This window comes from Lissotriton helveticus, chromosome 4_1 (genome assembly GCF_964261635.1).
Source record: "Lissotriton helveticus chromosome 4_1, aLisHel1.1, whole genome shotgun sequence".
In the NCBI taxonomy this organism is placed as follows: Eukaryota; Metazoa; Chordata; class Amphibia; order Caudata; family Salamandridae; genus Lissotriton; species Lissotriton helveticus.
In genome coordinates, this window is record NC_136063.1 from 1217558942 (window position 1) to 1217575067 (window position 16126).

Genomic DNA, 16126 nt, shown 5'->3' on the forward strand with positions numbered 1-16126 from the left:
TGCTTTACCTGTTGCTGGGTCTTTTGTGGAGTCTCTTTCTGCGTCTGTGGATTTAAATCATTAATTTGAATATTACCATTCATTACATGTGGACACTCGTCTCTCCAGTGACCTATCTGTCCGCACCCGTGACAGGGGAACTTCTTTTTGGCCTCCTCTCGGCTCATCTTTACTTTGGGCTTTCCCCCACCCCCGGGGCCTTGAAACTGATTGCTGGACAATTTATTTTACTGCTGTTCCTGGTGTGCGGCTAATTTTACCTGAGCCCACTTGACTTTTTCTTTTAACTCTTTTTGTTTATCTGCCAATTCATCCTCATATTATTTAGCATACTTCAGGACCTCATCAATTGGTTTAGACTTCCAAACAGATTTTATTATCTTTGATTCACTGTGAAATCTCAGGCCTTAACCCTAGCACAAATCGATAAATGAAGTGGGTCATGTCTTTCATCTCAATGTTGTCCAATCCACTGTACGTTTTGAACACCTGTAACAGTTGTTCATAATAGGAATGCACAGTTTCATCTCTATTCTGGGTAGTTCTATCTATTCGGGTCCAATCGGTTTCCTTTGCAGGCACCTTTCCTTTTAGATGCAATATTACCTGGTTGTGTTTTTTCATTACCTCTACTGAAGGAGCCCCTGTTTTCGGGTCCCTCCCCTCGGGTATTCCTCACTAGGCCAATAAAATAGCAATTTTACATTCTGTCCACAAATCTACGGGAACTACAATGTCAAAGAAACCATCTAAATCTTTCCAGAGACATTTCTGAACCTTCACAAATCTTTCTACCTGTCTGTACCAATCTACAGGTTTTTCCCGTAATTTTGGGAAGTCACTTGTAAAGGACACAATATCCTTTCAGGACCATGGAACATGTACATATCCTCCACCTGGAACTTCTCGCATAGGATATAATTTTTCTGCCTTGTCTGTTTCTTTTAAGACATACTCTGAAGCCATCTGTTTAGATCTAATTTCCTCTTTTTTTTTTGCCCACCTGGCTTACCATTTTTTTAATTCTCCCCATTTTTGCAACAGGTTTAATAATTCTCTGATCTGTACCTTTTTCCCTGACACGTTCATGTTTTCCAAATCTTTGTCTGAGAACTCTGCTCTGTAGGGTTTTTGCAACACTTTAGATTTACCAATATCTATTCCCATACTAGCCGCGGTGTCCATTAATTTCTCATGGAACACTCTGGTATTACGGGTGATACTTTTGCAGATAAACAGCAATTCTTCCTCAGTAAAGGTATTCAGTCTGTCTAACCCCACATTTCCAGCTATCAGTTCTTCCAATTCTATTCTTAGTTTGTAAATATCTAATGGTATCGACTGAGGATTTTGTTTCTCTAATTCTCGACTCCATCTTTCAATTTCTTCAGGAGTCACTACTGTGGCACTTCTTGTACCAGAAGCTGACTCAATCTGCACTTCTCCTGAATTGAAAGGAGTGTTCTTCCTCCGTGAACCCCCTTCTGGTTCCCTTATCGGTAAATCCATCAAGGAAATCACAGATTCACATTCACTTGCCTGATCATCCACAATTAAGGGCTCTTTTCTCGGCTGTACTACAGATGGGGTAATCATAGGAGTCTTCGGGCTATTCTGCTTATCCCCGTACAAAGGAACAACTGGTCCAATAGTCACTGGGAGTGTAAAAGCTTCAGGACTTGTATTCAATTGGGAGATTTTCTGCATTAATTCTATTCTTTGTTTAGCTAGGGCCTCTCGTTCCCTCTCCTGCAATACCCTTTCCATGCTGGTTTCATGCACTGGTTGCGGAGTTAGGGTAGGAGTATAATTCGGGACAGTTGGGTGTGTCATACTTGGTCCCTCACCATAGTTAGGTTTCAGGAATGGATTCCCTGTACTCAAAGGTCTTGGCTCCTCCTGATAAGGAGGTCTTAAACAGGTGTCTCTCGCACTTGCGGGTCTTGATCCTTCATTATAAGGAGGTGGATTCTTCATTAACAATTCCTCCAAATAATCATCATCTGAATCCCCACTGGTCATCAAATGTTTTGTTTTCTCTGTCCTTTTCTCTCCCATTGGCGCTTCTAGTGCTATTACAGGGTACAGTCCTTCTATCATCATGTTCTGTCTCCATTGCTTCATTTTTTTTCTCTTTTGCTTCTCCATGCATTTTCGGGTACCATTTACTTATTCCTTTGTCAATTCTAGGTCTATCTCGCTCGAAAGCCTCAATCTCCCATTCTTCTAAAGCCTCATATTGCATTAGTCTGGGTCTGGGATGTAAATCATTCATTCGGGTCCTCAAATTAAACAAGATTCTACCATTAAAGGTATCATCTAAGGAAAATGCTAAAATTCCGTCATCTTTGGTATATTCCACCCAATTTTCCAACCATACACAGGTATGATACCCTTTGTCAAATAACATAAATGACGTGGGAGTATTAGGTGGTGGAATAACTATACCTTCTCTAGTTTTGATGGGTTTATCCTTCTTGAAATAATTTTTAACTTTGTCTACGAAAGTCAATTTTCTCTTACTTCCGTACATATTATAAGGTCTGCCTTTTGGCATCTGTTCTTTAGCAAACCCTAAGTATTTCGAATCAGGTAAAAATTCTGGATACCACATATACTTCACAACCCTAGATCGTGCGTGAATACGTTCTTTTGTTTACTATGTTCTTCCGATTCTAACGCGTCTTTCAATTTTCGATGACCAATCAACTCTGTGGTTGCAAACAATTTCGACCAATGATTGCGCGGCCTTTTCGTGAGACAAGTTCCCACGCTTCGGCGCTCACCCCTCCTTTACAATGCTGTCTCAGCTACCCGTCTGCTGTCTCGACCAATCCCAGCGCGGCACAAAGTCACGTCAGCGCAGCTCCGCAACTGACTCCCTCCTTCACAAAGTAAGGAACACTTCGGTTTCTACCCTTTAAAGTGCAAGTGCTCTATTTTAATTTACAACACAAACACATTCGCCACTGTACTCGAGTGTCTAGAAAGAAAAGATTTTGTCGTACTGCAAGTAAACTTCTTCTATTTACTTTTCAAATACTGCGAGTAGATCCCTTCTATCTACTCTTCACACAAGCATTAGTGAACCTGCTACTCCTTCGACTCATCCACTGTGGGATATATACTAAGTCAAAAAGTTTCACTAGTGAACTCCTTTGCTATCAATCAAGCTTAGACGAACCTGCTACTCCTTCCGTGTGACCCTTACTAGGTTTAAGCATGGACGTAAAATCCGTTCCGCTCGCGGATTTTGCGGATTTTCGGTAAATTCGCAATCCGCGAACTCTCGCGAACTTGGCGAAAATTCGTAAAATTCGTGCGAAGCGGATTTTTTGCTTGGTCGCACTTGCCAACTAGAATACTATACAATTTCGCGGGAGTAAATACTTGCGAACACGTAGATGCGGCGGGCAGCGACAATCTCGCAATTGCGAGATTGCAAAATTTGCAATTTCGCACAAGAAATCCACCAGCAGGCAGCATAAACCTTGAAAATTATGATTTTTATCAGAATAACTCCTCAGGTTGACATTTGCCTGCACTTTTTCTTTGCAAGGAGTCTATTTTGGGGGGTAGGGGTGGGAGGAAGGAGGTGCCCCACAGTCTCCAACTTCCTGTTCCTGTCCACCAGGCTCCTCCCAGTGCTTTCTTCATGTGCTGATCACTTTGATTTGGATCTTGACCTGGAAGGATTACTTTTGTGGATGCTGCTGGATATTTGGATTTTTGCAAAACTGAAAGCACTCAGCAGGTGCAAAAGTTCAATCTTATCATTAGTAACCATTCCCTGTAGTGCTTCCTGAGGGGCCCCTTCAGAGTTCATTTGCCTACTTGCAACTATTCTATGACCCTGCTCTGACCCTCACAGCAGGCTCAGAGAATAGCTACAAGTATACAACAAAGGTCCTGTTAAAAAAATTACACTGCAACAGAAAGCAATTACAGACAAAACTGAAAGCACTCAGCAGGTGCAAAAGTTCAATCTTATCATTAGTAACCATTCCCTGTAGTGCTTCCTGAGGGGCCCCTTCAGAGTTCAGCAAATTACAGATAAGGAAGCAGGTGCCAGCCAGACTGGAAGTTTAAATTCAGTGACACATTAATCAACCCCAAATTAATTCATGTCAGTTGAAGCAGGGCAGGTGTGCTTGCTTTTTTTCACCCCCATAATCTACAGTGATAAACCAACCAGAGGGTGGCAGTGATAAACCAGAGGGTGGCATGGGTGTACCAGAGGGTGGCAGTGGTGAAACAGAGGGTGCTGTGAACCTGTGATGATGAACCAGATGTAGAAACAACATAGTCGCGGCCGTTGCGAGCCGACAAGTAAGTTCGCAATTGCGAACTGGTACAGAACCCTCGCGAACTGGCAGAAATCCTTGCGAACACAAAAAAAAAAAAATCGCGAGAGTTCGCGGATTTTGCGGATTGCGAATCCGTAAATACGCAAGTTCGCGGATTGCCAATTCGTAAAATCCGCCCATGCTTAACTAGGTTATATCACAATAGAAGTTTTGCCAGCGAACTCTTTGCTACCATTTATTCATACATTTATTCAGAAAACCCTAATTAGTGCTTCCAGTTCTGCCTAACCTGCACCAATTTTCCTCTGGTAAGTGACCTCACTTGCGACATGGATTCTCCTCACCACTCGCTATTCTGTCCCCGGGGATTCCGGACAAACATATAACAATCACTAACGAGTGTATTAGTACATTTATCAATATAGCAGCAAGAAAAACAATTTAAAACATTTCATAATTTTTCAAAGCAATAAACATCAATATTTGATCGATCGATACTTTCACAATTAGCAGCAAATAACCTATCTACCTATCTTAGCTAGTCCTACCTAACTTTAACTAGTCCCTAACCATAGCTCTGCTACCAGAAAATTACTGATAGAGCGCGCAGGTCACCCGACTATAATTTTACCATATACACCTTGGGCCCATAAATTCAATTTACCATATTCATTAATCGGGTAACCTACACACTACTAACAGTAACCCGGTTCCTTCCTATTTATTTCCAATGTACCCGACTTACCAATCCACTGTTACGGTTACCTATGATCACAATGGATCAGGGAGCTAGCTGTAAAAGGAAGGCAGACACAAAATACAAATACCATTTACTATGTTTGCACTCATATAATAACCAGAGACACAGAAAGTTTTAAAACCTTTATCTAGAATTCGTCAGATTCAGAAAGCATAAGGTTCACAGCAAGTACACTGTCAATGACTAAGATTATAAAGAGCACATATCCATATAGGAAGTAAATAAGACAAACCATTTAGGACTCTAAAGGGAAGGTAAAGACAGGAAACATACTAACAAGGATTTCAGAGCTTAGCCTCAGTATGATGTCTAAAGGATGGGAAAGATAAGGAACATACTAGGAAATTACAGTTGGGTATTACAGAGGAATTTGAATATCTATGTGGCTATAGGGAAGGTAAAAAGTGGAACATGCTAATACTCCAGAGCAATCACGTTACTTTGGCTAAAGGAGGGTAAAGAAAAGGAACATCTATATTTCATTAACAGTATGTAAGAACGTACTAATAGGATGGGGATAAATTGGAACAGGCTAGTATAACGACTACAATGTAGGACTTTATCATTTGTCAGCAGAAGGAAAGTAAGGAAAAAATCAATATGCAAGAACGTCTTTATTAAAGCCAAGAATAGAATGAAGGATGCAGAATAAGTTCACTCAGCGTTATATTTACCTAGATCGGTGTGGAGACCAACCCTGGCCATGGGTCAGTTAGAGACAGGTGAAACCCAAGGAAATACGGTCGCCAGTAGGCCAACAGGTGCAGAATGGACACCCAGGACAGGAAAACCAGATTAGGATCAGGACAGGACCACCAAGGTAAGACCAGCACCCGCAGTTCAGTTGCAACGCCTGCGCTACACCTTCGCTGCGGCTATCAGTCAGAACCCTGATTGGGTTATCGAATTCCCCAGCAAAGTGCTCCGCCAGCACTTAAGGTTTCCCAAAACCCCCTTGGGTCTCTGGAAATTTCGGACAGAGTGCTCCGCAGCACCTCTGTATCGATCAGGTATTGAGTGTGTTGGGTCAGTGACAGGTCAGCTATTCGGACAAGTCGGACAATTTCTCTAGCTAAACCTAGGTTAGTTATACTGTTTTCGGGTCAGTGTACCACCCCCCAAATGTTGCAAGTGTAAGAATCCCCAATTTCGATTGGTCCAAAGGTAGGACAGGTCAACACACCAACCAAGATTTGACTTTTACAAGCCCCAATTTACATCTTTTGGGACCGCCTATTGAATTTGGGGTTCCCATGACATCTACCCTCCACCTAACAATGGCATATACAAATGTTATTACAATTGTTTCAAATGCAGTACATTTCCCCTCCGTTTGCTGGGCTACAGGTCGATTCCCAGGAGCATCTTGACTGTGGCTGCCAGCTGGCTGGGTTCCACTGGTACAAGGTTTTCTTCCCTCTGCTAGGATGACATGCGCAATAGGGACTTCAAGATGGAATACTAAGCGCCTCCCAGGCCCAAAAGATTCGCCACATGAAAAGTAAGGGAAAACAATTTAGAATTATAGAAATAAAATAATACACTGTATACCAGGAATCCCTATATGACTCCCTTTTCTTTATACTAACTATAGCATACGATTAGTGCAAAACGAACAGCATTGCATAAGCTGCAGGGCAAGCTTCGGCATGTGAGAGCACAAAAGCAGCCATCTTGTTGCTAGTGCGCAAGCGCAAAGATTTCCCACCAGAACTGCGAGTACGTCACGTCACGTGAGTGTGACCGACGAAATTCGTGCTAAACAGCAGCCATTTTAGAGGCAAGCGTATTAAGATAAGTAAACACATAGGCAAGCGTTACTGGGACACCCCCAGGTAATGTAAACGTGCAATATTAGTAACACGTACATGTTGATTATATTTGAATAACGTGATTTGAGGTTCTTGATCCAAGCAAGTCGCTGTACGTGCGAATCCTTGCTCCATCAGCTCTTCCTTCAGCCCTGACAGTGAATGCTTTGTGACGTGAAGAAACCCCTTGGCCTGTGTTCTGTCGGCATCACAAGCGAGGTCCCCATGGAAGATCATCAGCTGGGCTCTCTTTGTGAAGGAGGCGCTGTGTCTGGATCCTCAACATTTGGGGTTCTGGGGCTTAATTCTGTATGCATGTTCTCTGCAGGCACCGTGTCCAACAATATCTAAACACATTCATCAATCTAGTGGTTTCTTCCCCAGTCCCCATTCCCCCGGACTTGAGTTGAACGCTCATCGACTCTTCCAGCGCTGGGTTGTCCTCTCTTGTTTCTTGGCTGTCTGTCTGTCCTGTACAGATCCATCTTGTGACCCCCTGAATATGGGCTGCTAAAGAATATACCTCAAAATGAGGGGCAGCCATTCCACTTTCTTGTACAGGTAGCTGAACCTTGGTGAGTGCCTGCCTTGTGTGTGTTGACCTTACAAATCGAATCCATCAATATGGGGCCTATCTATATCCGGAACAGTTGTTTCGATAGTCTGATTGGTGATGTTGTTGCAAGAAACAAGAGTAGTGTCAGATGAACCGTTACCACATTGTTAACTACGATGGCCGGAAAGAGAAATACACCTTGTACTTACCTATTTGATTGCATTTTTCTAGGTTTCCACACTGAGTCACACCCATGTTTATCTTTGGTAGAGCTCAAGGGACAAGTGTTGCAGACAAGACTGCGAGCGCAGAAAGAAGCTCCTGTGTCCAGTGTTTTACCTTCTTTCCTCCCTTCCCCGTTTTTAGATCTCGGCCTCCCTAGTCAAAAAGGAAGAACATCCTGGAGTAATTCTAGAGTCATCCGATTACTTCAACTGAGCTATTCCTGCAATTATCTGGGGAAGTCATCCCAAGCCATCCTGAAGTATGCCTATAGGGCAAAATATTTAAATGAGATTACTCAAGTCATCAGAGAAACTACACCAGGATTAGTTCCCGATTACTTCAGTGGAAAGCATTTGATGATCTTTTACTACTACAGGATGATCCCAGGATGGTTTTAGGATTAAGTGGATTACTCCAGTATGGGTTCCTGATTACTTCACTGGAAAACATGTGATGATCAATTACCACTGCAGGATGACTTCAGGATTAGGTTAGATTACGCCAGATGATTTCGGGATTAGGTTGGATTACGCAGGGATGATTTTATAAGTATTTCAGGATGAGGCTGTATTAGTACAGATTGATATTGTGATGACTTCAGAATGAGGCTGTATTACTCATGGATTATTCCAAAATATCTTTAGATTTAAGCTGTACTAGTCGATGACGACTTCATGAGGAGGCTGTATTACCCTAGGCACTGACTAATTGTTATTGTAATTGTAAATAAATTGCGACTCGCTAAATAGGGTTTGTACATGACCCTGTAGGTTTATGCATGCGCAAACGGGTCGCAAACCCGTTTGCGCGTGCAAAAACAGGTTGTACATCTGGCCGAGGCATCCTTGCACCATGGTGCAAGGGTGCCTGCGTTGGCGCTAGGCTGCGTAAGTTGTACCAGCGCTGGAGGAAACAACAGGAATGCACCATTTTGATGATGATGAAAGCAATTCATAGTGTGTACAGCTACTCCATGGAGTGTCCTGGGGCAACACGCATAGGTTGGAAGGTGAAGGACAAAAGTTATCCCTGCACAAAAAGCCAAGTTTTAAGCTTTTTCTTGAACACCGCAACATAAATCACTGCGCACAACTCAAGAGGGAGCTGATTGCATGCAACTGAGCCCAGATAAGTGAAAGATCTTTATCCCACTCTTGTGCATTGAACTCTGGAGATCACTGCCAAAAGTTTGTTAGCAGATCTCAACTTTCTGGGAGGATTATAAAATCCAAATCTGGCTTTTAGATAAAATGCCCTAGTTTGATATAGGGCACCATGCACTAGAACAAGAACCTTAAATCGACTCTTTTCTAGATGGGCAGCCAGTGTAAGGTCCACAAAAAAGGTGAGATCCGTGTTCTCGCTGGCACATTTAACAGAAGGGGAGCAGCCGAATTTTGGACCATTTGGAGTATCCAGCAGATTTTTCGGTAGCTCACAGTATAATGCATTGCCATAATCTGTTCTGGAGATATTCAGAGCCTGAATAACCATTTATTTTGCTGGAAAGGACAAAGAGTGAAGATTTCTTTTGAAGGACTGCATGATGCCAAACCAGGTGCCTGTTAAAGCTTTAACTTGAGGCTTAAAGGACTAGCTGTTATCAAATGTATTGGATAAATACAGTGCATTCCTGGCCTTTCACTTTGGCGTAGGGTAGCCAAATCCCCATAAATTAGGTCCTAAGTGTCTAGGGTGATTGGGCATCGTCTTTGATGTGTTCAGAAAAGCTGTGGAGCTCCGCGTCTCAATAGGTCACCTAGGGATACTTCAGAAGGCACTGCTTCCCTTCCCTATGAAGGGCTGTGCTCTCTGCCTGTGTCGATTTAATCACTTCTGCCCGCCTTGTGTGGCCAAGGGAAAAGGACACAACTTCTTCATTGCGACCACCCACTTAGTAAAGAAAAAATCAAGGTTGGCAAATCGAGGCCTAGCATTTTTATCTTTTGGGCGCTGCCACAGGTCTAGTAGGTAGTGTTGTGCTGTGCAAATCCCCTTGAAGCTAGTGTGACGTCAAAGAGCGCTGGGTCCCAGAATACTTGTGTTACCCTGCAGACCCAGAATATATCGAGCATACGGTTTGACTCCGGCATGCATCAGGGACATGATGAAACACCTGTCACAGCGAGTCGTCCCACTTAGTTTTTAGACGTGCCAGGGTGGTTACAGGATCATGCTCAAATGCTTGGTATAGCCAGGTAACCAAGTGTCTACCATGTCCAATGGAATGTTATGCATGTGGTAACGGGTGTGCTGCGGGTACCTGGCCTCGAACGCCACAGTGTGTAAGCAATACCCATCTGATATCGCCATGTGTCAGGAAGGTCCCCATGCAGGCTCTGGTGCTCCTGGTGTTCCTGAAAGCTCATGAGGGCGCCATCACCAACAGAGGTGATACCAGGTGTCTCCCATGCTTCTGGAGCTCATTTCGTGAAGGTGTTACTTCCAAATGGAAGACCCATGAGTGACAAGAATGAGAGGCAAGGACTCAACATCATGGTGAGTGGGGACCCACATCGCAAGCACTCCAGGGCTGTACGCAGTACAAGTGAGTGGAAACCAGGCAGCGAAACAGGGATGTAAAAAGCTATGGAGGTGATGGAGCAAGGATTCGCACGTGAAGCGATTTGCTTGTATTCATGAACCTCGACTAACGTTAATAAAGTAACCAACATGTTTGTCTTACTAATCTCGCAATATTTTACTTCAACACGGGGTGTCGGAGTGAAGCTTGCTTACGTGTCTATTAATCCTAATACGCTTGCATCTAAAATGGCTGCTATTACGCAGGATTTTCCATTGCGCATGCGTCCGTCATACTCACGTGACATGACGTACACTATGCTTTGGAGGGAACTTTTCGCTTCTGCACATTAGTAATAAGGTGGCTGCTCTGTGTTACTACATGCATGAAGCTTGCATTGCTGCTTTTGCCAAGCGGTTCGTTCTGCTTAATCCTAATGCTATAGTTAAAATTAAGATAATGGGTATAGAGTAGAAATACATGGTATACAGTGTATTAATTTATTCTGTGTTCTAAAACTGTTTCTTTCTATTCTTTCATGAACCGATAAAATTGGGCCTGGGAGACGTTATGACTCCATTTTGAAAGTTCTTCTGGGCATGACAAGCCATAGAGGAAAGCTGAAGTCATTTGTCATTGAAACCAAGCCAAAGACAGACACAGCCAAGATGTGCCTGGGAAGCTGACCTCTACCCTTGCTAGAAGAAGCTAAACTGTACCTGTTGTATTACAATGTATTTGTTAATAGAACATCCATTGTTGGGTGGAATAAATATGTCATGTGAAAGTAAATTGATGGGCGGGAACGTTAAAATTAATATTTAACGCTGAAGTATTAAAATTTGGTGTGGTGTGACGACCACTCCTCCTCTTTTGTCCAGTCAAAATTGGGGATCCTTACACTTGCAACATTGGGGGGTGGTACACTGACCAGGAAAATAGTATAACTACCATAGGCTTAGTTAGAGAAATTGTCTGACTTGTCCGAATAGCTGACCTGTCACTGACCCAACGCACTCAATAGGTGATCGAGAGCAGAGGGCTGCGGAGCACTCTGTCAGAAGATTCGCTGACCCAATCGGGGTCCTGGGAAGCTGAAGTGCTGGTAACGCACTTTGTTGGTGAAATCGATAACCCAATCGGGGTTCTGACTGTTAGCTGCAGAGAGGGTGTAGCGCAGGCGTTGCAACTGAACTGCAGGTGCTGGTCTTAACCTTTGGTGGTCCGGTCCTGATCCAAATCTTCTTTATCCTGTCCTGATTCTGATCTGCACCTGCTGGCCTACTGGCAATCTACAACCTTTGGGGTTTCTGTCCTTAACTGACCCGTGGCCAGGGTTGGTCTTCACACCATTCTAAGTAAATATAAATCTGTGTGGGTATCGTCATTATATTTCTGTTTGTTCTTCTCTTTACCCTCCCTAATTTGTTAAAAGCTTTTGATTACATATGTTCCTTCTCTTACCCTTCCCTTGGTAATGATCAATTCGTCATTTGAATTATTAGTGTGTTCCATTTTCTTACCTTCCCTTTAGTCATATGCTCCAAATGTTTTCGTGATTGCATATTATGTTCCCTCTTTTTACCCACCCTCTGAAAATTGCTTAAAGCTGTGTTATATAGCATGTTCCTTATTTTTCCCCGCCTTTAGAAAAATGCGTGCAAGTCTGTTTTAATTTCATTTGCATGTTCCTTGTTCTTACCTTCCCTTTAAATTACTAAATGATTGGCATAATATATCTCTTGCATAGTTATACGCTATTTTTGATTTTGATTATTGATAGTTTGATTGCTTTTAATCTCTGGATCATGACCTTTGATGAAATTTAGATAAAGAGTTCAAACCTTCTCGAGTCTGTGGTTATTATATGAGTTCATAAGTTTAGTTTCTAATTATGTTATTTGTTACCTATTTTAAAACAAATTCCCTGATCCAATAGGTTTACAGGTACCAGTGACTAGGATTGGTAAATCAATGGTATAGGACCTAGTAGTTAAAATAACTGATAATAGAGCGTGGATTACCTGATTAAGTAATTGTACGTTAAATCGATTATGGGCCCAGGTGAGTATGGTAAAATTATGACCGGGTGACCTGCGCGCTCTATCAGTATATTTCTTTGGTAGCAGAGGAAAAGGTTAGGGTTTAGTTAAAATAGTTAGTTGGTTATGAAATCATTATTATGATTGATCGATCAGACGTGATATTATTTGAAAGGTTTTGAAATGTTATTGATTTTATTGATGCTGTATTGATTCTATGTATTAACCAAAATTGTTCGTACCTGTTATATGTTTTGTCTGGAATCCCCGGGGCAGAATAGCGGGTGGTAAATGGCCACATCGCAGTGAGGTCGTTTACTCGCAGGAAGTTAGTGCATGGTTAGGTAAAGCCGGAAGCACTATTTAGGGTTTTCTGTATGAATGTATGAATAAATGATAGCAAATAGTTCACTGGCAAAACTTTTGTTGTGATATATCCTATGTGATATATCCTAGAAAGGGTCACACGGAAGGAGTAGCAGGTTCGTCTAAGCTTGATTGATAGCAAAGGGGTTCGCTGGTGAAACTTTGGCTCAGTATATATCCTGCAGTGGATGAGTCAGTGGGAGTAGCAGGTTCTCTAATGCTTGTGTGAAGGGTAGGCGGAAGAGATCTACTCGTAGTATATGAAAAGTAAACGGAAGGGATTTACTTGCTTTTTTTTTTTTTTTTTTTTTAGAACCTGATTCCAACAGACAGTATAAACAGAAAAAAGATGAAGTACAATAACTTATTACAAATACTATAAATACAATTGATACATCAATACTGAATAGCCATGACTATTAAAAGAAGCGGCATGCAGTTGTAAATCATAATATACATAACAAAAATACGTATATATCAAGTACATTATCTTAGATCACAGTTATGACACCAGTTTTCCAATTTGTTATTGGGTGCCATATTGAGTCATCACGTTTCTTTGCTCTAATTCCCCTTGTAGCATAAATAGCTGTCTCATAGCTAAAAACTGCTAAAAATCGGGCTAACCACATGTGGAAGCTAGGGGGTTCAAGTTCTTTCCAACGAGATGACAAGATAATTCTAAGGACAGCCGTTCCAATAAATAGCAACTTTTCCTCTTGTTTTGAGAGTACTAACGAAGAGTCGTAACCAAACATAAACAAAGTATCAGATTCTGGGAGTTTACGCCCAAATATCACCAGCCAAAAATCACTAATCGCTATTTTAATATGATCAAGCTTTGGACAATTACTAAACATATGTATTAGTGTCGCTGGGCCCTGCGAGCATCTAGGACATAGATCATTTACCCTTTTACCCCAATCAAATAGTTTTGCAGGGGTATAGTAGAGGTTAAATACAGTTTTATACGTCTGAGCTTTAAGATTACTGGCCATAAACAAAGAATCACTTAGTTCCAACACTTTATAGATATCAACATTAGGATTACTAATTTTTCTTACCCAGTTTGCTTCAGTTTTCTCCAATTCATCTTGAATGTGAGTTAATAAAATGTCATACAGTAATCCTATTTTTATATTTGGTTTATTAACAGCTTCTATAATATCCACTCTTGTTAGACTTATGCCTGATCCTTTTGCTTTGAGATAAGCGTAAATTTGTACATATTTAATATAATCACCATTAGATAAATGATATTTATTCTTTAAATCTATAAACTTAGTTTCAAAATTATTTAACGAAAAATCCTTTATTCTGCAAATTCCCAGTCTTTGCCATTTCCTGGCTATAACATCATGGGAGAAACAATGGATGGTCCTCGGTTGCCATAGTGAAGTGTATCTATTAACTTTCGTAATTTTCATGTGTTTAACAATCCTAGCCCAAACCTTCCAAGCACTATTTACGATTTCAAATTTACATATCTTCCTAATATGTTTGGCTTCTGTTTGTTGTAAAAATAACCCATTAACATTTCTTCCGAGAACTAGATCATAAATTGATGGTGTTATATTGATGTCCACAATAGCTATCTCAGGACTATAGTTAAACATGGGTGACATTAGTTTAAAGAGTGCTGCCCAATGGTATAGACTTGTATTGGGAATGGCAAGCCCACCTCTATCTCTCGGTAATGATAATAGCTTATGGGATCTCCTGATCTTTCCTTGTTGCCATAAAAATTTACTCATCAGGGAGTCGAGTGTTTTTAAAGTTTTGGATTCTACTGCAAAGGGAATTGCTCGGAACAGATATAAGCATCTAGGCAGTACATTCATTTTGAGAAAGTTGCCTCTTCCAATGATTGATAAGTGTAAGCCATTAACCCGATCCAAATCTTTTTTAATTTTATCAATAAGAGGGTTGTAGTTAAGAGCATTTATTAGTTTAATATCAGGGCTAATAGTAACTCCCAAATAGGTAGCTCTATCAGCTCTTCTCTGATCGATATAATTAATATTATCGGTACATAATACAATTGTCTTCCCCCGGTTCAGAGAATACCCTGAGTGAATACCATATTCGAAAGTGAGGGACACTATTTCCTACATAGCCTCAATCGGGTCAGATGTAATAACCGCAATATCATCGGCATATGCCAGAACTTTAGTTGCATACTGATTACAAATAATTGGGTTAATAGATTGACTCTCAAGAATTTTTAGAATTAATGGATTTATATATAATTCAAATAAAAGGGGTGAGCATGGGCACCCTTGTCTGGTGCCCCTTGTGATGTTAATGTAACCAGACTCAGTTCCTAACATCTGAAGTTTGGCTCTGGGAGATATATACATAGATTTAATGGCTTTAATAAATTTGGGGCCGAAATTGTTATGTGCCATAACTGCCCAAAGGAAGCTCCACGAGACACGATCGAAAGCCTTTTCGGCATCCAGCAGGATCATTGACATCCTACCCCCAGTGACAGACATGGCATCGAAGAGGGCAATGGCCCTACATGTGTGATCGGTGGTTCCCTTACCAGGTACGAAGCCATGCTGCCAAGGGGAGACCAGTTGTTCAATAACCCTGCTGAGTCTCATAACCATCACTTTGGCATATAATTTAGAGTCCGAATTTATCAGGGAAATAGGGCGATATGAAGTTAATTGCTCCGGGGGTTTACCTTTCTTAGGGAAGACAATTATATTTGTTTCTTTCCAAGAATGTGGTGATACTCCATTCCATTGTATTCCCAAAAAGAGATCAAGAAGCAGAGGAGATATTTGACGACTAAGTATCTTATATAGGTCTATTGGTATTTTATCAGGTCCCGCTGCTTTACCCGATGAAAGTGATAACAGAGCATTTTCCACTTCATGTAGGGTGATTTCGCTCTCTAAATCATCTCTAATAGTATCGTCTAAGATTTTTGATGCTTCATGATTGTGCAGAAGATTATCAAGAAAACAGAATATTTCTTTATCAGTGGATTTAGTTTCTTCAGTATAGAGTTTTTGATAATACTGTTGAAATTGATAGATGATATCAGGAGTGTCAGTATAAGTTCTACCACTGTCAGTTATCTGATTGATATAGCTAGATACATTCTTCTGTCTAGTGCGCAAAGCCAGTTGCCTACCAACTCTCTCCCCACTCTCGTAGACATCTTTCCTGTATGTTTTATAAGTTTGGGCCGCTCTTTCACTAAGACTTGCGTTCAGCTCGGCTTTTAACAATGATAGTTCATACATAGATTGTTTTGCGTCCAACCTTTGTGATATAATCAAGGTGTGATTTTCTTCTGCCTTAGCTAGGGCCGCAAGTTTCAAGTTATAGTTCATTGTATTTTGTTTTTTAGCCCTAGCTTGAAAACTTATAGTTTCCCCCCTAAGTGCAGATTTATAGCAGTCCCATACCACATTCCTTGCGGCGCTAAAGCGATTAATGTTAAAGAATTCCTCTGTCCAGTTACTAATATAGTTAATATAGTCCTTATTAGAGAGCAGTTTGCGATCAAAAGTCTATT